The sequence below is a fragment of the Chiloscyllium plagiosum genome, unplaced genomic scaffold, assembly GCF_037043375.1.
Source record: "Chiloscyllium plagiosum isolate Xiang-an unplaced genomic scaffold, Cpla_swu_hap1 HiC_scaffold_37, whole genome shotgun sequence".
NCBI classification, from domain to species: Eukaryota; Metazoa; Chordata; class Chondrichthyes; order Orectolobiformes; family Hemiscylliidae; genus Chiloscyllium; species Chiloscyllium plagiosum.
In genome coordinates, this window is record NW_028270175.1 from 75,923,101 (window position 1) to 75,946,572 (window position 23,472).

The window sequence follows — 23,472 nt, forward strand, 5'->3', positions numbered from 1 at the left end:
GACCCTCAGCGCCATCTACACACCGCCACCTAATCTCACCAGCCTGACCCTCACCACCGTCCACACACTACCCCAAGCGTGACCCTCGCTGCCACTCACACACCACCCCTAGACTGACCCTCAGCGCCTTTCACACACCGCCTCCAGCCTGACCCTCACTGCCGCTCACACACGGTCACTACCCCCATTCTGAACCTCACCGCAGTCCACACACCACCCCCAGCCTGATCCTCACCGACATCCACACACCACCCCCAGCCTGACCCTCACCGATGTCCACACAGCGCCTCCAGCCTGACACTCACCGCCGTCCAACACTGCCCTCAACCTGACCCTCACTGCCATTCAACACCGCACCCAGCTTGTCCCTCATCACTGTCCAACACCGCCCCCAGCCTGACCCACACTCCTGTCCACACACCGCCCGAGACTGGCCCTCAGTGCCATCTACACACTGCCCCGAGCTTGATCCTCACGGCCGCTGAAACACCGGCACAGCCTGATCCTCACCGCTGTCCACACAACGCCAACAGCCTGACGCTCACTGCTGTCCACACACCGCCACCTGCCTGACCCTCACTGCCATCAACACAACGTTCCAAGCTTGACACTCAATGCCGTCCACAGCCACCCCACCTGACCCTCACCGTCGTCCACACACCGTTTCCAACCGGACCCTAACAGCCGTCCACACACCGCCCCATGCCTGACCCTCACTGCCCTCCTCACACTGGCAAAGCCTGACCCTCACTACTCCCCACACACCGCCCCCTGCCCTAGCCTCACTTCCATCCACACACCTCCCCCAGCCTGACCCTCACCGTCCCACCACAACACCCTCAGCCTGACCTTCAAAGCCACGATATACTGCCCCCAGCCTGACCCTTACCCGCCCCAGCCTAACCCTCACCACCATCCAACATCATACTCAGCCTGACCTACACTGTCGTCCACACTCCAACCCCAGCCTGAACCTCACCGCGTCCAAACATCGCCCCTCTCCTGACCCTCACCGCCGCCCACACAGTGCCCTCAGCCTGAGTCTCACCGCCATCGACACCTCATACCCAGACTGACCCACTCCACCGTCCACATACCGCCCCTAGCCTGACCACCTCCGCCGTCCACACAACGCCCCCAGCCTGACCCTCACTGCTGTCCAACGTGGCTGCCAGCATGATCCTCATGGCTGCCCACACACCGCCCCCAGCCTGACCTTTTCTGCTGCCCACACACCGACTTCAGCCTGACCCTCACTGCCGTCCACACACCGCCCCCAGCCTGACCCTCATTGCCGTCCACACACTGTCCCCAGCCTGACCCTCACCGCACCGACACACCGCCCCCAACCTGCCCCTCACTGCCTGCCCACACACCAGCCCCCAGTCTGACTCTCCCGGCCATTCACACACGGTCGCCAGCCTGACACTCACCAACCCCATCCTGACACTCACTGCCCCCAGCATGACCCTCACCGCCGTCCACACGCCGCCTCCAGCCTGACCCTCACCATCCCCAGCCTGACACTTACCACCGCAGCCTGACCCTCTCTGCCGTCCACAATTAGCCCCCAGCTGTACCCTCACCGCCGTCCACACAACACCCAATTCCTGACCCTCACTGCCGACCACACACCGGCCCCAGCCTGACATTCCCCCTCCCCCAACCCGTCCAACACCGTCCCCACACCCAACCCCATCCAACACCGCCCCCTTCCACAATCACATCCAACACCACACCCTCCCACTTGCCCCATCCATCACTGTCCCCTCCCCAACACCATCAAACACCGCCCCCTCGTCAAACCCGTCCAACACCGCCCCCTCACCCCAGCTCCGTCTAACACCGCCCGCTCCCTCAACGCCGTTCAACACCCACCCCACTCCCAGCCCCATCCATCACCGGCCCCTCCCCAAACCCGTCCAACATCGCCCCCTCCCCCCAACCCCGTCCAATGTCGCCCTCTCCCCAACCCCGTCCAACACCGCCCCCTCCCAAACCCCGTCAAAAACCGCCCCCCACTAAACCTGTCCAACACTGACCCCTCCCCAACATCGTCCAACACCCCTCCACTCCCATCCCCGTCCAATACCGCCCCACCCCAACCCCATCCATCACTGCTCCTCCCCCAACCACGTTCAACACCGCCCCCTCCCCAACACCGTCCATCATTCCCCCCTTACCCCCAACTCCATCGAACAACGCCCTCTCACCTCAACCCCGTCTATCACCGCCCCCTCCACCAAACACCATCCAACACCGCTCCCTCCCCAATCCCATCCATCATTGCCCCCTCCCGAACCCCGTCCAACACCGCCCCCTCACTCCAACCCCCGTCCATCACTGCCCCCTCCCCCAACCCCGTCCATCATTGCCCCCTCCCCATCCCCGTCAAACACCGCCCCCTCACCCCAATCCCGTCCATCACTGACCCCTCCACCAACCACGTCCAACACTGCCCCCTGCCCAACACCATCCAACACCGCCCTCTCCCCCAACCGGTCCAACTCCGCCCCTACACCAAACCCCGTCCTACACCACCCCCTCCCCAACCCCGTCCAACACCGCCCACTCCCCCAGCCCCGTCCAACACCGCCCCTCCCCAACCCCGTCAAACACCGCCCCCTCTCCCCTACAATGTCACACACCTCCCCCCCAACCCTGTCCAACACTGCCTCCTCCCCAACCCAGTCCAACACCGCCCTCTTCCCCAACCTGTCCCACATCACCCCCTCCCCCAACACCATCCAATACCGCCGCCTTCCCAACCCCGTCCAACACCGCACCCTCCCCAATCCCGTCCAACACTACCCCTTCCCAACCCTGTCCAACACTTCCCCATCACCCCAACACTGTCCATCACTGCCCCCTCCCACAACCCCGTCAAACATCGCCCCAATCCCTAACACCATCCAACACCGCCCATTCCCCCAGCCCCGTTCAAAACCGACCCCTCCCCAACATCATCCAACACCGCCCACTCCCCCAGCCCCGTCCAAAAGCACCCCCTCCCAAACACCGTCAAATACCGCCCTCTCCCCAACCCCGTCCAACACTGCCCCCTTCCCCAACTCCTTGAAACATCGTCCCCTCCCCCAACATAGTCCAACACTGCCGCTTCCCCAACCCCGTCCAACACCGCACCCTCCGCAATCCGATCCAACAGAGACCCCTCCCCAATCCCGCCCAACACCGCCCCTTCTCCAAACCCGTCCAACACCGCCCCCTCACCCCAAACCCGTCCATCACTGCCCTCTCCCCATCCCCATCAAACACCGGCCCCATTCCCAACCCCGTCGAACACCGCACTCTCCCCAATCCCGTCCATCACTGACCCCTCCACCAACCACGTCCAACACTGCTCCCTGCCCAACACCATCCAACACCACCCCCTCCCCCAACCGGTCCAACTCCGCCCCTACACCAAACCCCGTCCTACACCACCCCCTCCCCAACCCCGTCCAACACCGCCCACTCCCCCAGCCCCGTCCAACACCGCCCCTCCCCAACCCCGTCAAACACCGCCCCCTCTCCCCTACAATGTCACACACCTCCCCCCCAACCCTGTCCAACACTGCCTCCTCCCCAACCCAGTCCAACACCGCCCTCTTCCCCAACCTGTCCCACATCACCCCCTCCCCCAACACCATCCAATACCGCCGCCTTCCCAACCCCGTCCAACACCGCACCCTCCCCAATCCCGTCCAACACTACCCCTTCCCAACCCTGTCCAACACTTCCCCATCACCCCAACACTGTCCATCACTGCCCCCTCCCACAACCCCGTCAAACATCGCCCCAATCCCTAACACCATCCAACACCGCCCATTCCCCCAGCCCCGTTCAAAACCGACCCCTCCCCAACATCTTCCAACACCGCCCATTCCCCCAGCCCCGTCCAAAAGCACCCCCTCCCAAACACCGTCAAATACCGCCCTCTCCCCAACCCCGTCCAACACTGCCCCCTTCCCCAACTCCTTGAAACATCGTCCCCTCCCCCAACATAGTCCAACACTGCCGCTTCCCCAACCCCGTCCAACACCGCACCCTCCGCAATCCGATCCAACAGAGACCCCTCCCCAATCCCGCCCAACACCGCCCCTTCTCCAAACCCGTCCAACACCGCCCCCTCACCCCAAACCCGTCCATCACTGCCCTCTCCCCATCCCCATCAAACACCGGCCCCATTCCCAACCCCGTCGAACACCGCCCTCTCCCCAATCCCGTCCAACACTGAACCCTCCCACAACCCCATGAAACACCACCCTCATCCCAACACCATCCAACACCGCCATCCCATACCTGTCTGATACCGCCCTCTCCCCAATCCCATCCAAAACCGCTCCCTCCCCCAAAGCTGTCCAACACCGCCCCCTCCCCCAACCTCGTCCAACACTGCCCCCTCCCCAGCCCCGTCCAACATTGCCCCCTCCCCCGAACCACTTCAAACACCGCCCCCTCCCCAACCCCGTCCAACACCGTCTCCTCCCCAATCCCATCGAACACTGCCCCCTCCCCAACCCTGTCCAACACTGCCCCCTCCCCCAACCCAGTCAAACACCGCGCCAATCCCCAACTCCATCCAACACCGTCCCCCAACACCGACCATCACCGCCCCCTCCTCAAACCCGTCCAACACCGCCTCTCCCCAAACCTGACCAACACCGCCCCCTCCACCAACACCATCCAACACTGCCCACTCCCCCAGCCCCGTACAAAACCGACCCCGCCCCTACCCCGTCCAACACCGCCCCATCCCCAACCCCGTCCAACACCGCCCCCTCCCCACACCCCATCAAACACTAGCCCCATCCACAACACTGTCCAACACCGCACCCTCCCCAACCCTGTCCAACACGGCCCCCTCTCCAACACCGTCCAACACTGCTCCCTCCCCAACCCGGTCAAACACCGACCCCACCCTAACCCCGTCAAACACCGACCCATACCCAACCCCGTCAAACACCACCCCCTCCCCCAACACTGTCCAACACCCCCGCCTCCCCAACCCCATCCAATACCGTCCCCTCCCCAATCCCGTCCAACACCGCTCACTCCTCCAAAGCTGTCCAAAACCGCCCCCTCCCCCAACACCGTCCAACACCGCCCTCTCCCCAACACCGTCCGACAGCGCCCCGTTCCCAATCCCGTCCAATACCATCCCCTCCCCTAACCCCGTCCAATACCGCCCCTCCCTCCACCCCGTCCGACACCACCCCCCTCCCAAATCCCGTCTGACACCGCCCCCTCCCCAATCCCGTCCAACACCGCTCCCCACAACTCCGTCCATCACCGCCCCTCCCCAAACCTGTCCAACTCCGCCCCCTCCCCAACACCGTCCATCTCCGCCGCCTAACCAACCCCGTCCAACACCACCCCCTTCCCAACTCCCTCCAAAACCACCCCCTCCCCAAACCCGTCCAACACCGCCTCCTCCCTAACCCCGTCCAACACTGGTCCCTCCCCAACCCCGTCCAACATTTCCCCCCCCGGCAAACCACTTCAAACAACACCCCCTCCGCAACCCTGTCCAACACCTCCCTCTCCCCAACCCCGTCCAACACCGCCCACTCTCCTGGCCCCGTTCAACACTGCCCATTACCCCAGCACCGTTCAAACCCCCCCCCTCCCCAACACTGTCCAACACCGCCCTCTCCCCAACCCTGTCCAACACCGCCCCATCACCCCAACCCCGTCCATCACTGCCCCCTACCCCAACCCCATCAAACACCGGCCCCACCCCCAACACCATCCAACACTAACCGCTCCATCAAAACTACCCAACACTGCCCACTCCCCCAGCTCCATTCAAAACAGAACCCCTCCCCAACCCGGTCCAATACCGGCCCCTTCCCAACACCGTCCAACACTGACCCCTGCCCAACCTGACCAAACACCGCCCCCTCCCCAGCACCATCCAACACCGCCCACTCCCCATCACCATCCAACACCGTCCCTTCCCTAACCCCGTCAAACACCACCCCATCCCCAAACCTGCCCAACACCGCCCCCTCCCCAACACCATCCAACACCGCCCCCCCAACCCCGTCCAACACCGCCCCCTAACCAAACCTGCCCGACAATGCCCCCTCCCCAATCCCGTCCAACATCGCCCCCTCCCCCCACCATGTCCAACACCGGCCCCTCCCACAACACCGTCCAACTCCTCTGCCTCACCAACCCCGTCCAACACCACCCCCTCCCCAACCCTCTCCAAACCCACCCCATCCACAAACCTATCCAAAACCGCACCATCCTCCAACCCTGTCAAAACCGCGACCTCCCCCAACACGGTCCAACACCGCCCCCTCCCTCAACCCTGTCTGACACCGCCCCCTCCAAATCCCGTCCAACACCGCCGCCTAACCAACCCCGTCCAACACCACCCCCTCCCCAACTCCCTCCAAAACCACCCCCTCCCCAAACCCGTCCAACACCACACCCTCCCCAACCCCGTCCAACACCGCCCCCTCCCTAACCCCGTCCAACACTGCCCCCTCCCCAACCCCGTCCAACACTGCTCCCTCCCCAACCCTGTCCAACATTGCCCTCTCCCGCAAACCACTTCAAACACCACCCCCTCCGCAACCCTATCTAACATCGCCACCTCCCCCAACCCCGTCCAACACCTCCCCCTCCCCAACCCACTCCAACACCGCCCACTCCCCTGGCCCCGTTCAAAACTGCCCACTCCCCCAGCCCCGTTCAAAACCGCCCCCGACCCAACACCATCCAACACTGCCCCTCCACCAACACCATCCAACACTGCCCATTACCCCAGCACCGTTCAAAACCGAACCCCCCCCAACACTGTCCAACACCGCCCCCTCCCCAACCCTGTCCAACACCGCGCCCTCACCCCAACCCCGTCCATCACTGCCCCCTACCCCAACACCATCAAACACAGGCCCGATCCCCAACACCATCCAACACTAACGCCTCCACCAACACTACCCAACACTGCCCACTCTCCCAGTCCCGTTCAAAACAGAACCCCTCCCCAACCTGGTCCAATACCGGCCCCTTCCCAACACCATCCAACACTGCCCCCTGTCCAACCTGATCAAACACCACCCCTTCCCCCAACCCCGTCAAACACCGTCCCCTCCCCACAACCCGGTCCAACACTGCCCCCTCCCCACAACACCATCAAACACCGCCCCCATCCCCAACCCCATCCAACTCTGCCTCCTCCTGAACCCCGTCCAACACCACCCTCTCCCCAGCCCCGTTCACAACCGCCCACTCCTCAACACCATCCAACTCTGCCCACTCCCCCACCCCCATTCAATACCGCCCCCTCCCCAACACTGTCCAACACTGCCCACTCCCCCAGCCACGTTCAACACTGCCACCTCCCCAACCCTGTCCAAAACCGCCCCCACCCCAACATCGCCCAACACCCCCCTACCTCCAACCCCGTCCCACACCACACCCTCCCCAACCCCGTCCAACACCGCACCCTCCCCAACCCCGTCCCACATAACTCCCTCGCCTAAACCCGTCCCCTCCACCAACTCCATCCAACACCGCCCACTCCCCCAGCCCTGTTCAAAACCTCCCCCAAACCAACACCGTCCAACTCCGCCCCCACCACAACACCGGCCAACACCACCCCATCCCCCAACCCCGTTCAAAATATCCCTATCCCCAATCCCGTCCAACACCGCCACCTCCCCAAACCGTCCAACTCCGCCCCCTCCACCAACACCATCCAACACTGCCCACTCCCCCAGCCCCATTCAAAACCGCCTCCTCCCCAACACGGTCCAACACCGCCCCCACCCCAACACTGCCCAACACCACCCCATCCCCCAGCCCCGTTTAACACCGCCCCCACCCCAACCCCATCCCACACCTCACCCTACCTAACATCGTCCAACACCGCCCCCTCCCCAACCCCGTCCCACACCACTGCCTTCCCCAAACCCATCCCAAACCTCCCCCTCCCCAACCCCGTCCGACACCGCCCCCTCCCCAACTCTGTCCCACAACACCCCCTCTACGAACACCGTCCAACACCACCCCATCCCCAACTCCATCCAACACCGCCCCTTCCCTAACCCTGTCTAACACCGACCCATACCCAATACTTTCCAACCCAATCCCTCCTCAACCCAGACCCACACTGCCCCCTACTCAACCCCGTCCATCACTGCTCCCTCCCCCAACCCCATCAAACACCACCCCGTCCCGCAAACCTGCCCAACATCGCACCCCCAACACCGTCCAACACCGCCCCCTCCCCAACCACATCCAACACCGTCCTCTCCCCAACAACGTCCGACACCGCCCCCTCCCCAACACCATCCAACACTGCTGCCGACTCAACCACATCCGACATCGCCCGGTCCCCAACCCCGTCCAACACCGCCCCCTTACTAAATCCGTTCGACACTGCCCCCTCCCCAAACCCGTCCAACACTACCCCTCCCCCAACCATTTCCAACACCGACCCATCACCCAACACCGCCCAACACCGCCGCCTCACCAACCCCTTCAAATCCCACCTCCTCCCCAACCCCATACAACACCACCCCCTCCCCCAACCACGTCCAAAACCGCCCCCTCCGGAACCCCGTCTAACATTGCCCCTTCCCCCCCAACCCGGTCCAACACTGCCCCATCCCCCAACCACATCAAACACCGCCCCCATCCCCAACACCGTCCAAACCGCCCCCTCCTCAACCCCGTCCAACACTGCCCCCATCCCCAACCCCGTCCAACACAGCCCCATCCCCCAACCCCGTCCAACACCACCCCATCCCCAACACCGTCCAACACCGCCCCCACCTCAACACCGTGCAACATTGCCCCATCCCCCAACCCCATCCAACACTGCCCCCTCGCCCAACCCTGTCAAACACCGCCCCCAGCCCCAACACCATCCAACACCGCCCTCTCCTCAACCCCGTCCAACACTGCCCCCATCCCCAACCCCGTCCAACACAGCCCCATCCCCCAACTCCGTCCAACATCGCCCCTTCCACCAACACCATCCAACACCACCTACTCCCCCAGCCCCGTTCAAAACCGACCCCTCCCCCACCCCGTCCAACACTGCCCCCTCCCCAAACCCGTCCAACAAGGCCCCCTCCCACAACTCCGTCCTACACCACCCCCTCCCCCCAACCCCGTCAATCGCCGCCCCCCACCGAAAACCTCCATCACTGCGCCCTACCACCAACCCCCTCGATCATCGTCCCCTGCCCCCAACCCCTTCAAACACCCCGGCCCCTCCCAAATCCCGTTCAACACCGCACCCTCCCCATCCTAGTCCAACACCTCCCCCTCCCAAACGCCGTACAACACCACCCCCTCCCCAACCCCGTCCAAAACCAACCCCTCCCCAAACTAGTCCAACACCTCATCCTCCCCGAACCCCGTCCAACACCGGCCCCTCCCCCAACCCCGTCGAACACCATCCCCTTCCCCCAAATACATTCCACACCTCCCCTCCTCCAACACCGTCCCACACCACCCCCTCCCCCAAATCCGTCCCACACCAACCCCTCCCCCAACACAATCCAACACCGCCGCCTCCCCAACCCCGTCTGACACCATTCCCTCCCCAACCCTGTCCCACAACACCCCCTCCCCAAACCCGTCCCACACCTTCCCCTCCCCAACACCATAAAAAACCACCCCTCCTCAAACCCGTCGAACACCGCCCCCTCCCAAAACCTCCATCACTGCCCCCTACCACCAAACCCCTCCATCATCGTCCTCTGCCCCCAACCCCGTCCAACACCTCCACTCCCCAAACCCCTTCAAACACCGGCCACTCCCAAATCCTATTCAACACCGCACCATCCACATCCTAGTCCAACACCTTCCCCGCCCCAACCCTGTCCAACACCACCCCCAACCCCCAACCCCGTACAACACCACCCCCTCCCTAACCTCGTCCAAAAGCAACCACTCCCCAAACCCGTCCAACACCGCATCCTCCCCGAACCCCGTCCAACACCGGCCCCTCCCCAACCCCGCCAACACCACACCCTCCCCGAAACCCGTCACACACCTCCCCATCCACCAACACCGTCCAACACCGCCGCCTCACCAACCCCGTCCGACTCTGCCCCCTCCCCAATCCCGTCCAACATCGCCCCCTCCCCCAACACCGTTGAACACCATCCCCTTCCCCCAAACACATCCCACACCTCCCCCTCCTCCAACACCGTACAACACAGCCGCCTCCCCAACCCGTCCAACATCACCCCCTCCCCAAATCTGTACCACAACATCTCCTCCCCAAAACCCGTCCCATACCACCCCCTCCCCAAACCCGTCCCACATCAACCCCTCCCACAACACCATCCAACACTGCCCCCACCTTCAACCCCATCCCACACCACCCCCTCCCAATCCCCGTTCAACACTGCCCTCTCCCCAACCCAGTCAAAGACCGCTCCCTCCCCAAAACCTAGTCCAACACCTCCCCCTCCCAAACGCCGTACAACACCGCCCCCACCACAACACTGTCCAACACCGCCCCACCCCCAACCCCGTACAACACTGCCCCCTCCCCAACCCTGTCCCACAACACCCCCTCCCCAAATACGTCCCACACCAATCCCTCACCCAACACCGCCCAACACCGCCGCCTCCCCAACCCCGTCCCACACCACCCCTCCCAATCGCCGTCCAACACTGCCCCCTTACGCAACCCAGTCCAACACCGCCACTACCACAAACCCGTCAAACACCGACCCCTGACAATCCCTGTTCAACACCATACCCTCCCAATACCTAGTCCAACACCTCCCCTCCCCAACCCCGTCAAACACCGCCCCCACCCCAACAATGTCCAACACCGCTTAACACCCAATCCCGTGCAACACTGCCCCCTACCCAACCCTATCCCACAACACCCCCCCCCACAAACCCGTCCCACACCACACCCTCCACAAACCGTCCCACACCGCGCGCTCCCCCAACACCGTCCAACACCGCCGCCTCCCCAACCCCGTCCGACACTGCCCCCTCCCCAAACCTGTCCCACACCACCCTCACCAACCCCATTCAACACCTCCCCTTCCCCGAAAACCCGTCCAACATCGCCCCTCTCAAAACCTCCATCCCCGCACCCTCCCACAACCCCGTCCAAAACCAGCCCCTCACCAATATCGTCCAACACTGCACCTTCCCCTTACCACGTCCAACACCTCTACCTCCCCCAAATCCCGTCCAACACCGGCCCCTACCAAACCCCGTTCAACACCACACCCTGCCCCAACCTAGTCCAACAACTACCCCTCCCCAACCCCGTCCAACACCGCCCCCACACCAACACTGTCCAACACCGCTGAACCCCCCAACCCTGTACAACCCCGCTCCCTCCCCAAACCCGTCCAAACTCCCCCACCCCATACATGTCCAACACCGCCGCCTCCCCAACCCTGTCCGACATCACCCCCTCCCCAACCCTGTCCCACAACACCCCCTCCCCCAAACCCGTCCCACACCAACCCCTCCCCCAACATCACCGATCATCGCCGCCTCCCCAACCCTGTCCGACATCACCCCCTCCCCAACCCTGTCCCACAACACCCCCTCCCCCACACCCGTCCCGCACCAACCCCTCCCCCAACATCACCGATCATCGCCGCCTCCCCAACCCTGTCCAACACCGCCGCCTCCCCAACCCTGTCCCACAACACCCCCTCCCCCAAACCCGTCCCACACCAACCCCTCCCCCAACATCACCGATCATCGCCGCCTCCCCAACCCCGTCCAACACCGCCCCCTCCCCATCCCGTCCCACACCTCCCCCTCCCCAACAGTGTGCAACAACGCCGCCTCCCCAACCCCGTCCGACACCACCCCCTCCCCAACCCTGTCCAATACCGCCCCCACCCCATCCCTGTCCCACAGCACCCCCTCCCCAAACCCGTCCCATACCAACCCCTTCCCAACACTGCCCAACACCTCCGCCTCCACAATCCCGTCCGACACCAACCCCTCCCCAATCCCGTCTAACACCGGCCCCTCCCCCAACCCCGTCCAACACAGCCCCCTCCCCCAAACCCGTCCCACACCGCCCCCTCACACAACACCGTCCAACACCGCCGCCTCCCAACCCCGTCCGTCACTGCCCCGCCCCAACCCAGTCCCACAACACCCCCTCCCCCAAACCCATCCCACACCACCCCGTCCCCCAGACCCGTCCCACAACAATCCCTTCCCCAAAACCATCCAACACCAGCCACTCCTTCAGCCCCGTCCTCCACCACTCCCTCCCAAACCCCGTCCAACCGCGTCCTTTCCCCCAAACCCGTTTAAAACCGCCCCTTCCCCCAGGCCCGTCCAAAACCTTCACATCCACAACCCTGTCCAACAACGCGCCCTCCCCAACCCTGTCCAACCCCGCCCCATCCACAACCCCTTCGTTCACTGCCCCCTCCCACACCCCGTCCAACACTGCACCCTCAGCAAACTCGTCCATCACGGCCCCTCCCCAACTCTCCAACACCTCCCACTCCTCCCAAAACCCATCCATCACCGACCCCTCCCAAAACCTCCATCAACACCCACTACCCTCAACCACCTCCATCACCGCCCCATCCCCAACCCCGTCCAACACCGCCCCCTCCCCAATCTTGTCCAACACCACCCCCTCCCCAACACTGTGCAACACCGCCGCCTCCCCAACCCCGTCCTACACCACCCCCTCCCCAACCCTGTCCCACAACACCCCTTCCCCAAACCCGTCCCACACCACCCCCTACCCAAACCTATACCACACCAACCCCTCCCCCAACACCATTCAACCCCGCCCCCACATTCAACCCCGTCCCACACCACCCCCTCCCAAACCCCGTCCAACATCGCCCCCTCCCCCAACCCAGTCCAACACTGCCCCCGAAACCCTTACAACACCGACCCCTCCCCAATCCCGTCCAAAGCTGCACTCTCCCCCAAGCCCGTCCAGCATCTCCCCCTCCCCAACCACGTCCAACACCTGCCCCTCCCAAACCCTGTTCAACACCACACCCTCCGCCAACATATTCCAACACCTTCCCTCCCCTTCCCCGTCCAAAACTGCCCCACCACAACATTGTCCAACACTGCCCCACCCCCAACACCGTACAACACTGCCCCCTCCCCAACCCTATCCCACAACACACCCTCCCCCAAATCCATCCCACACCGCCCCCTCCCCAACACCGTCCAACACTGCCACATCCCCAACCCCGTTCGACACTGCCCCCTACTGAACCCCGTCCCACATCACCCCATCCCCCAAACTCGTCCCACACCACCCCTCTCCCAACTCCGTCGCACACCAACCACTTTCCCAACACCATCCAATACCACCCCCACCTTAACCCCGTCCAACACAACCCTTTCCCAAACTCCGTCCAACACCTCCCCCACCCCAACCCTGTCCAACACTGCCCCCTCCCCAACCCCGTCCAACAGCACTCCCTCCCCAACCCCGTCCATCACTGCACCCTCAACAAACCCATCCAACACGCCCCTCTCCCCCAACCCCATCCAACACCTCCCCCAACTGCCAAAACCTGTCCAACACCGACCCCTCCCAAAACCTCCATCACCGCCCACTGCCCTCAACCCCCCATCACCGCCACCTACCCCCAACCCCGTCAAACACCGCCCCCTCACCCCAACCCCGTTAATCACTGCCCCCTCCTCTACCCCGTCCAAAACCGGACCCTCACCAATATCGTCCAACACTGCACCTTTCCCCAACCACGTCCAACACCTCCCCCTGCCCCCAAGCCCATCCAAACCCGGCCCCTCCCAAACCCCGTTCAACACTGCACCCTCCCCAAACTAGTCCAACACCTCCTCCTCCCCAACCCGATCCAACACCGCCCCCACCCCAACACTGTTCAACACCGCCACACCCACCAACCCCGTACAACACGGCCCCATCCCCAACCATCCACTCTCCCCAAATCCGTCCAACAACTCCCCCTCCCCAACACCGCTCAACACCGCCGTCTCCCCAACCCTGTCCAACACCGCCACCTCCCCAACCCTGTCCCAAATCACCCCCTCCCCTAAACCCGTCCCACACCACACCCTCCCCCAAACCCGTCCCACACCGACCCCTTCCCAATCCCGTCCAACACCACCCCCTCTCCCAACACTGTCAAACACCGCCCCCTTCCCCAAACCCGTCCCACACCTCTCCCTTCCCCAACACCGTCCAACACCGCCGCCTCTCCAAACCCGTCCGACATCGCCCCCTCCCCAACCGTGTACCACAGCACCCCTTCCCCCAAAACCATCCCACACCAACCCTCCCCAACACCATTCAGCACCGCCCCCAACTTTAACCCCGTCCAACACCACCCCCTTCCAATCCATGTCCAACACTGCCCCCCAACCCAGTCCAACACCGCCCCCTACCCCAACCCTGTCCAACGCCTCCGCCTCTCCCCAACCCCGTCCAACACCGGCCCATCCCAAACCCTATTCAACACCGCACACTTTGCCAACCTCGTCCAACACCTCCCCCTCCCCAACCCCGACCAATACCAGCCCCACCCCAACCCTGTCCCACACCACCCCCTCCCCCAAACCCGTCCCAAATCAACCCTCCCCAACACCGCCCAACACCGCCGCATCCCCAACCCGATCCGACACCAACCCCTCCCCAAACCCGTCCCACACCGTCCACTCCCCAAACCCGTCCCACACCGTCCCCTCCCCAAGACCGTCCAACACCGCCGCCTCCCCAACCCCGTCCGACACTGCCCACGCCCCAACCCTGTCCCACACCACCCCCTCCCCCAAATCCATCCCACACCACTCCCTCTCCCAAAACCGTCCCACACCAACCCCTTACCCAACACTATCCAACACCGCCCCCACCTTCAACCCCGTCATACACCACCCCCTCCCAAACCCCGTCCAACCGCGCCCCCTCCCCCAACCCCGTCTAACATCGCCTCCTCCCCCAAACACGTCCATTACCGAACCCTCCCCCAGCCCCGTTCAACACCAACCCCTCCCTCCGGCCCGTCCAACACCGTCCCATCCACAACCCCTTCCTTCACCGCCCCTGCCCCAACCCTGTCCAACACCGCCCCCTCCCCAACCCCGACCAACACTGCACCCTCACCAAACTCGTCCAACACGGCCCCCTCCCCCAACTCTCCAACACCTTCCCCTCCCCCCAAAACCTCCATCACCGCCCACTTTCCTTAACCACCTCCATCATTGCCCCCTATCCCCAACCCGTCCAACACCGCCTCCTAACCCGAACCCCGTCCATCACTGCCCTCTACCCTAACCCGTCCAAAACCGGCCGCTCACCAATATCGTCCAACACTGCACTTTCGCCCAACCACGTCTTACACCTATCCCTCCCCCCAAGCCCGTCCAACACCGGCCCCTCCAAACCCCGTTCAACACCGCACCCACCCCAACCTAGTCAAACACCTCCCCCTCCCCAACCCCGTCGAACACCACCCCCACCACAGCACTGTCCAACACCGCCCCCCGACCCCGTTCGAAACTGCCCCCTCCCCAACCCTGTCCCACACCACCCCTCCCCCAAACACGTCCCACACAACCCCCTCTCCCAAACCCGTCCCACACAAACCCCTTCCCCAACGCCATTCAACACCGGCCCAACCTTCAACCCTGTCCCTCACCACCCCCTCCCAAACCCCGTCCATCACCGCCCCCACCTCCAACCCCGTCCAACATTGCCCCCTCCCCAGCCCCGTCCAACACCTCCCCATCCCCAACCCCATCCAACACCTCCCCCTCGCTCCAAAACCCGACCAACATCGCCCCCTCCCGAAACCTCCATCACCGCCCACTACCCTCAACCCCCTCCATCACTGCCCCTACCCCCAACCTCGTCCAACACCGCCCCCTCACCCCAACACCGTCCATCACTACCCCCTCCCCTACCCCGTCCAAAACCGGCCTCACACCAATATCGTCCAAAACTGCACCTTTCCCCAACCACGTCCAACACCTCCCCCTCCCCCCAAGTCCGTCCAACACCTCCCCCTCCACAACCCCGTCCAACACCGCCCCCACACCAACACTGTCCAACACCGCCCCACCCCCCAACCCCGTACATCACCGCCCCCCTCCCTAACCCCATCCAAAACCACTCCCTCCCCAAACCCGTCCAACACCGCATCCTACTCCAACCCTGTCCAACATCTCCCCCTCCCCCAAACCCATCCCACACCAACACCTCTCCAAACCTGTCCCACACCTCCCCCTCCCCAACCATGTCCAACACCGACCCCCCCAACAACACCGTCCGACACCACCACTTCACCGACCCCATCCAACACCATCCCCTCCCCAACACCGTCCAAAACCACCCCCTCCCCAAACTCGTCCAAGACCGCCCCCTCCCCAACCCGTCTAACAATACCCCCTCCCCATTCCCGTCCAACACTGCCACCTTGCCAACTACGTCCAACATTTCCCCCTCCCGTGGACCCCTTCAATTACCGCCCCCTCCCAAACCCGGTCTAACACTGCTCACTCCTCCCAACCCCGTCCAACACTGCCCCCTCGCCCAACACCATCCAACACCACCTCCTACCCAACCCCGTCCAATACCACCCCCTCCAACACCACCCCCTCCCCCAACTCCGTCCAACACTGCGCCCTCCAACACCATCCAACACCGCCCACACCCCCTGCCCCATTCAAAACCAAACCCTCCCCAACCGCATCCAACACTGCCCCCTCCCCAAACCCGTCCAACATGGCTTCCTCCCCAACCCCGTCGAATACCTCCCCCTCCTCAAAACCCGTCCAACACCGCCCCCTCCCAAAACCTCCATCACCACCCACTACCCTCAACCCCCTCCATCACCGTCCCATATCCCCAACCCCGTCCAACACCGCCCCCTCACCCCAACCCCATCCATCACTGCCGCCTCCCCCCAAGCCGGTCCAACACCGGCCCCTCCCAAACCCCGTTCAACACCGTACCCTCCCCAACCTAGTCCAACAACTCTCCCTCCCAACCCCATCCAACACCGCCCCCACCCCAACACTGTCCAACACCGCCCCCTCCCCAACCGCGTCCAAAACCACCCCCTCCCAAAACCGTCCAATACCGCATCCTCCCCCAAAACGCATCCCATACCACCCCCTCCCCAAAACCCATCCCAAACCTCCCCCTCCCCCAGCACTGTCCAACACCGCCCCCTCCCCAACCCCATCCAACACTGCCCCCTTCCCAAACCTGTCTAACAAGGCACCCTCCCCCAACCCCGTCCAACACCTCCCCTTTCCAAAACCCATCTAACACCGCCCCCTCCCAAGAGCTCCATCACCGCCCACTACCCTCAACCACCTCCATCACCACCCCTTCACGCCAACCACGTCCATCACGGTCCCCTCCCCCAACCCCATCCAAAACCGACCCGTCACCAATATCGTCCTACACTGCACCCTCCCCAACATCGTCCAACATCTCCCCCTCCCCCCAAGACCCTCCAAAACCGGCCCCTCCCAAACCCCGTTCAACACTGCAACCACCCCCAACTTAGTCCAACACCTCCCCCTCCCCAATCCCGACCAACACCTCATCTCCTCCAACACCCGTCCAACACCACCCCCTTCCAAAAGCTCCATCACTGCTCACTACCCTCAACCACCTCCATGACCGCCCCCAACCCGTATAACCCTGCCCCCTCCCCAAAACCATCCAACACGCCCCCCTCCCCAAACCCGTCCAACACGGCCCCCTCCCCCAACCCCATACAACACCGCCCCCTCTCCGACTGCATCCAAAACCACCACCTCCACAAACCCGTCCAACATCGCATCCTCCCCAACCCAGTCCAACACTGCCCCCTCCCCCAAACCCGTCCCACACCACCCTGTCCCCAAACCCGTCCAACACAGCCCCCTCCCCAACACTGTCCAACACACCGTCCCCCAAACCCGTCCCAAACCAACCCCTCCCCCAATACAGCCCAACACCGCACCCTCCCCTAACAGCATCCAGTACCACCTTCACCTTCAACCCCGTACACACCAACCCCCCAAACCCCGTCCAACACCGCCCCTTCTTCCAACAACATCCAAAACCACCACTTCACCAACCCAGTCCAAAACCAACCCCTCCCCAATCCCCGTCCAAAACAACCCCCTCCCCAAACACATTCCAACACCGCCCCCTCCCCAACACCGTCCAACACCGCCGCCTCACCCCAACCACATCCATCACTGCACACTCCCCAGCCCCGTCAAACACCGGCCCCTCCCCACCACCGTCCATCACTGCCCCCTCCCCTACCCCGTCCAAAACCGGCCCCTCACCAATACCGTCCAACACTGCACCCTCCCCCAACCCCGTCCAACACCTCCCCCACCCCGCCAACCCCGTCCAACACCAGCCCCTCCCAAACCCCATTCAAAACCGCACCCTCCCACAACGTAGTTCAACGCCTCCCCCCCACCAGCCCCTCCCTCAAACCCGTCCCACATCAACCCCTCCCCCAACACAACCAACACCGCCCCTCCCCCGAACGCGTCCAACACCGCCCCCTCCCCAACCCCGTCAAACACTGTCCCTCCCCCATCCCCGTCCAACACCGGCCTCTCTCCCCAACCTCGTCCACAACCGCCCCCTCCCTCCACCCTGTTGTTCACTGCACCCTCCCTTCAACCCCATTCAACACATCCCCCTCCCCACAACCCCGTCCAACACCGCCACCTCCCCATCCCTGTCCAATACCGATCCCTTCCCAACACTCTCCAACACCGCCCCTCTCCCAACCCCGTCCAACACCGTCCCCTCGCCCAAACTCGTCCAACACCGCCACCTCCCTCAACCAATCCAACACCGCATCTACTCTAACCCCGTTCAACACTGCCCCGTCCCCATTCCCCGGCCAACACCATCACCTCCCCAAACCCCGTCCAACACCATCCCCTCCCCATCCCCGTCCAATACCATCCCCTCCCCATCCCCGTCCAATACCATCCCCTCCCCATCCCCGTCCAACACCATCCCCTCCCCATCCCCGTCCAATACCGCCCCCATCTCAACACTGTCCAAAACCGCCCCCTCCCTAACCCCAATCAACACCGCCCTCTCCCAAACCCCGTCCAACACCGCCCCCTTCCCAACCACGTCCAACACCGCCATCTCCCCCAACCCAGTCCAACGCCGCCCCTCCCACAACCCCGTCCATCGCCGCACCCCATCCCCAGCCAACACCGCCCCTCCACATCCCCGTCCAATATCACCCCCTCCCCAACCCCGTCCAACATCGCCCCCTTCGCCATACTCATCCAACACCGCCACCTCCCCAACCCCGTCCAACACCGCTCCCTTCCTGAACCCCATCCAACCCGTCCCCTCCACAACCCCATCCAACACCGCCCCTCCGCAACCCCGTCCAACACTGAACCCTCCCCAACCCCATCCAACACCGCCCCTCCCCAATTCCGCCCAACACCGCTTCATCCCCAACCCCATCCAACCCCGCTTCCTATCCAACCCCGTCCAACACCGCCTCCTCCCCAATCCGCGTCCAACTCAGCCCCCTCCCCAACCCCGTCCAGCACCGCACCTCGCCCAAACCAATTCGACACCGCCCCCTCCCCAACCCCGTCCAACATCGCCTCCTCACCAACCCCGTCCAACATCGCCCCCTCACCAACCCCGTCCAACACCTCCCCATCCCCAACCCCGTCCAACAGCGCCCCTCCCCAAACCCCGTTAAACACCGCCCCCACCCCCAACCCCTTCCAACACCGCCCCCAACCCCAACCCCGTCAAATACCGCCCCTCCTCCGAACCAGTCCAACACCGCCCCCTCCTCAACCACATCCAAAACCGCCCTCTCCCCATCCCCATCCAACACAGTTCCCTCCCCAACCCCGTCCAAACCGCCCCCTCCCCAACACCGGACAACACTGCCCCCTCCATAATCCCGTCCAACACCGCCCCCTCCCCCAACCCATCCAACACCACCGCCTTCCCAACCTTGTCGAACACTGCCCCCTCCCCAACCCCGTCCAACACCGCCCCCTTCCCCAACCCCGTCCAACACGGCCCCTTCCCCATCCCAGTCCAATTCTGCCCCCCTCCCCAACCCCATCCAACACTGCCCCCTCTCCCAACCCCATCCAACACCGGCCCCTCTTCCCAACCTCATCCAACACCGCCCCCTCCCTCCACCCCGTTATTCACTGCACCCTCCCTGCAACCCTGACCAACACATTCCCCTCCCCACAACCCCGTCCATAACCACCCCCTCCCCAACCCCGTCCAACACCGCCACCTCGCCCAATCCCAACAAAACCACCTCCCCCAACCCATCCAACACCACCCCTCCCCCATCCCCGTCCAACACCGCCACCTCCCCCAACCTTGTCCAATGCCGCTCCTCTCACAACCCCACCCAACACCGCCCCCTTCCCCATCCCCGTCAAACACCGACCCCTCCGCCATACTCATCCAACACCGCCACCTCCCCAACCCCGTCCGACACCGCCCCTTCCCGAACTCTGTCCAACCCCGCCCTCTCCACAACCCCGTCGAACACCGCACCCGCCCCAACCACATCCAACAACGCCCCTCTCCAATCCTGTCCAACACTGTCCCCTCCCCAACCCCGTCCAACACTGCCCCCTCCCCTAACCCCATTCAACACCGCCCCAACCCCAACCCCGTCCAACAGGGCCCCTCCTCCAAACCCGTCCAACACCGCTCCCTCCCCCAACCCCATCCAATACTGCTCCTCCCTCAGTCCCCCTCTCTCTGGCCCCCCGTCGCTCTCCCACCCCCTCTCTCTGCACCCCACACTCTTTACCCCCTCTCTGTCCCATACTCTCTGTCCCCACTCTTGGTCCCGCCATTCTGTACCACTATCTCTGCCCCCTCTCTCTGACACCCACCCTGTCCCCTTCTCTGCCCCCCTCTCCATCCCCCCTCGCTCTCCCCGTCTCTCTGTCCCCATCTCTCTGTCCCCTATCTCCCTCCCCCTTTTCTCTGTCCCCATCTCTGTCCATCCTCTTTCTGTCACCCGTCCCCCCTTTCTCTGCCCCCCTCTCTCTGCTCCCCCTTTCTGTCCTTCCTTTCTCAGTCCCCTTCCCTCTGTCCCCTGTCTCTCTCTGTCGCCCCTCTCTCTCTGCCCAACTCTCTGTCGCCCCCTCTCAGTCGCTCCCTCTGTTCCCCACTGTCTGTCTCCATCTCTCTGTCCCCCTCTCTCTGTTCCCCTCTCTCCGGTTACCCTGTCTCTGTCGCATTTCTCGCTGTGTCCCCCTCTCTCTGTCGCCCGTCTCTCTGTCCCCCCACTCCCTGACCTCTTCTATCTCCCCCTCTCTCTGTTACCCTCTCTCTGTCCTCTGCTCTCTTCCCCCCCTCTGCTCCCCTCTCTCCCCCCCTCCCAGTGCCCCCCTCTCTGTCCACCCCTCTCTGTCCCCCTCTCCATTCCGCCTCTCTCTACCCCTCTCTCTGTCCCTTCCTCTGTTCTCCCTTTCTGTCCGCCTCTCTCTGTTCCCCTCTCTCTGTCCCACTCTCTCTGCCTCCCCCCGTATCCCCTCTCTCTGTTCCCCTCATCCCTCTCTCTCTCTGTACCCCTCTCTCTGTTCAGTCTCTCTCTGTCACCTCTCTCTGTCCCCCTCTTTCTGTTCCCCCCTCTGTCCACCCCTTTCTCTGTCCCCCACTCTCTGTCCCCTGTCTCACTCTCTGTTGCTCCTCTTGCTCTGTCCCCGCCCCCATCGCTCCCTCTATCTCCCCTCTCTGTCTGCATCTCTCTGTTCCCCTCTCTGTCTGTTTCCCTATCTGTCACCCGTCTCTATGTCGCCCCTCTCTCTGCCCCCTCTCTCTGTTCCCCCATTTCCTGACCTCTTCCATCTCCCCCTCTCTCTGTTCCCCTCTCTCTGTCCCCAGCTCTCTTCCCCCGTTCCCCTCTCCCTGTCCCCCTCTCTCTGTGCCCACCTCTCTGTCCGCCTCTCTGTCCCGCCCCACCCTCCCGCGCTCTCTGTCTCCAATCTCTGTCCCCCATTTCTGACCCCTCTCTCTCTCCCCGTCTCTCTGTCCCCCATCTTTCTCTCCCCCTCTCTGTCCCCCATCCCCATCTCAATATCGCCCTATCTCTCGCCACCTTTTTCTGTCCCCCCGTCTCTGTCCACCCTCTCTCTGTCCCCTGTCTCTCACTGTCGCCCCTCTCTCTCTGCACCCCCGCCCCCCTCTCTGTCGGCCCCTCTGTCCTCCCTCTCTGTCCCCATCTCTCTGATCCCCTCTCTCTCTGTTCCCCTATCTCTGTCGCCCTTCTCGCTGTGTCCCCCTCTTTCTGTCGCCCTGCTCTATGTCACCCCTCTCTGACCCACTTCTCTGTTCCCCCATTCCCTGACCTCTTATATCTCCCACCTCTCTCTGTTCCGCTCTCTCTGTCCCCCACTCTCTTTCCCCTCTCTCTCCCCTTCTATCTGCCCCCCCTCTCTCTGTCCCCCCTTTCTGTCCGCCTCTGTCTGTCCCCCTCTGTCTCTCCCCCTCTGTCTCTCCCCTCTATCTGACCCCTCCCTGTACTCCCTCTCCCTCTGATCCCCCATCCCCTCTCTCTCTGACCCCCTCTCTCTGTTCACTCTCTCTCTGTCCCCCTCTCTGTCCCCCACTCTCTTTCCCCTCTCTCTCCCCCTTTATCTGTCCCCCTCTCTCTGTCCCCCTTTCTGTCCGCTCTCTCTCTGACCCCCTCTGGCTGCCCCCCCCCTCTCTTCCCTCTCTCTGTCTCCCTCCCTGTACTCCCTCGCTCTCTGATCCCCCATCCCCCTCTCTCTCTGTACCCCTCTCTCTGTTCACACTCTCTCTGTCCCCTCTCTCTGTCCCCCCTCTCTGTTCCCCCCTCTCTGTCCACCCCATTCTCTGTCCCTCCTTTCTCTGTCCCCCTCTCCCTGTCCCCTGTCTCTCTCTGTCGCCCCTCTCCCTCTGCCCCCGCCCTCCTCTCTATCGCCCCCTCTGTCCCCCCTTTCTGTCCCCATCTCTCAGTCCACCCCTCTCTCCACCCCTCTCTCCCCCTCTCTCTGTTCTCCTCTCTCTCTGTTCCCCTGCCTCTGTCGCTCTTCCCGCTGTGTCCCCCTCTCTCTGACCCCCCTCTCTCTGTCCCCCACTCCCTGACCTCTTCTATCTCCCCCTCTCTCTGTTCCACTCTCTCTTTCCCCCGCTCTCTTGCCCCCTCTGTTCCCCTCTCTCTGCCCCCTCTCTCTGTGCCCCCCTCTGTCCACACCTCTCTGTCCCACCTCTCTCTTTTCCCCTCTCTCTGTCCCCAATCTCTGTCCCCGCTCTCTGCCTCCCTTTCTCTCTCCCTGTCTCTCTGTCCTCCTCTCCCTGTCCCCCTCACACTGTCTCCCTCTCTCTGTCCTCCTCTCTCTGTACCCCGCTCTCTGTCCCCCTATCTCTGTCCTCCACTCTCTGTCCCCCTATCTCTGCCCCTCTCTCTTTCCCCTGTATCTCTGTCACCCCCCCTCTGTCCCTTCCTTCTCTGTCAACCCCGT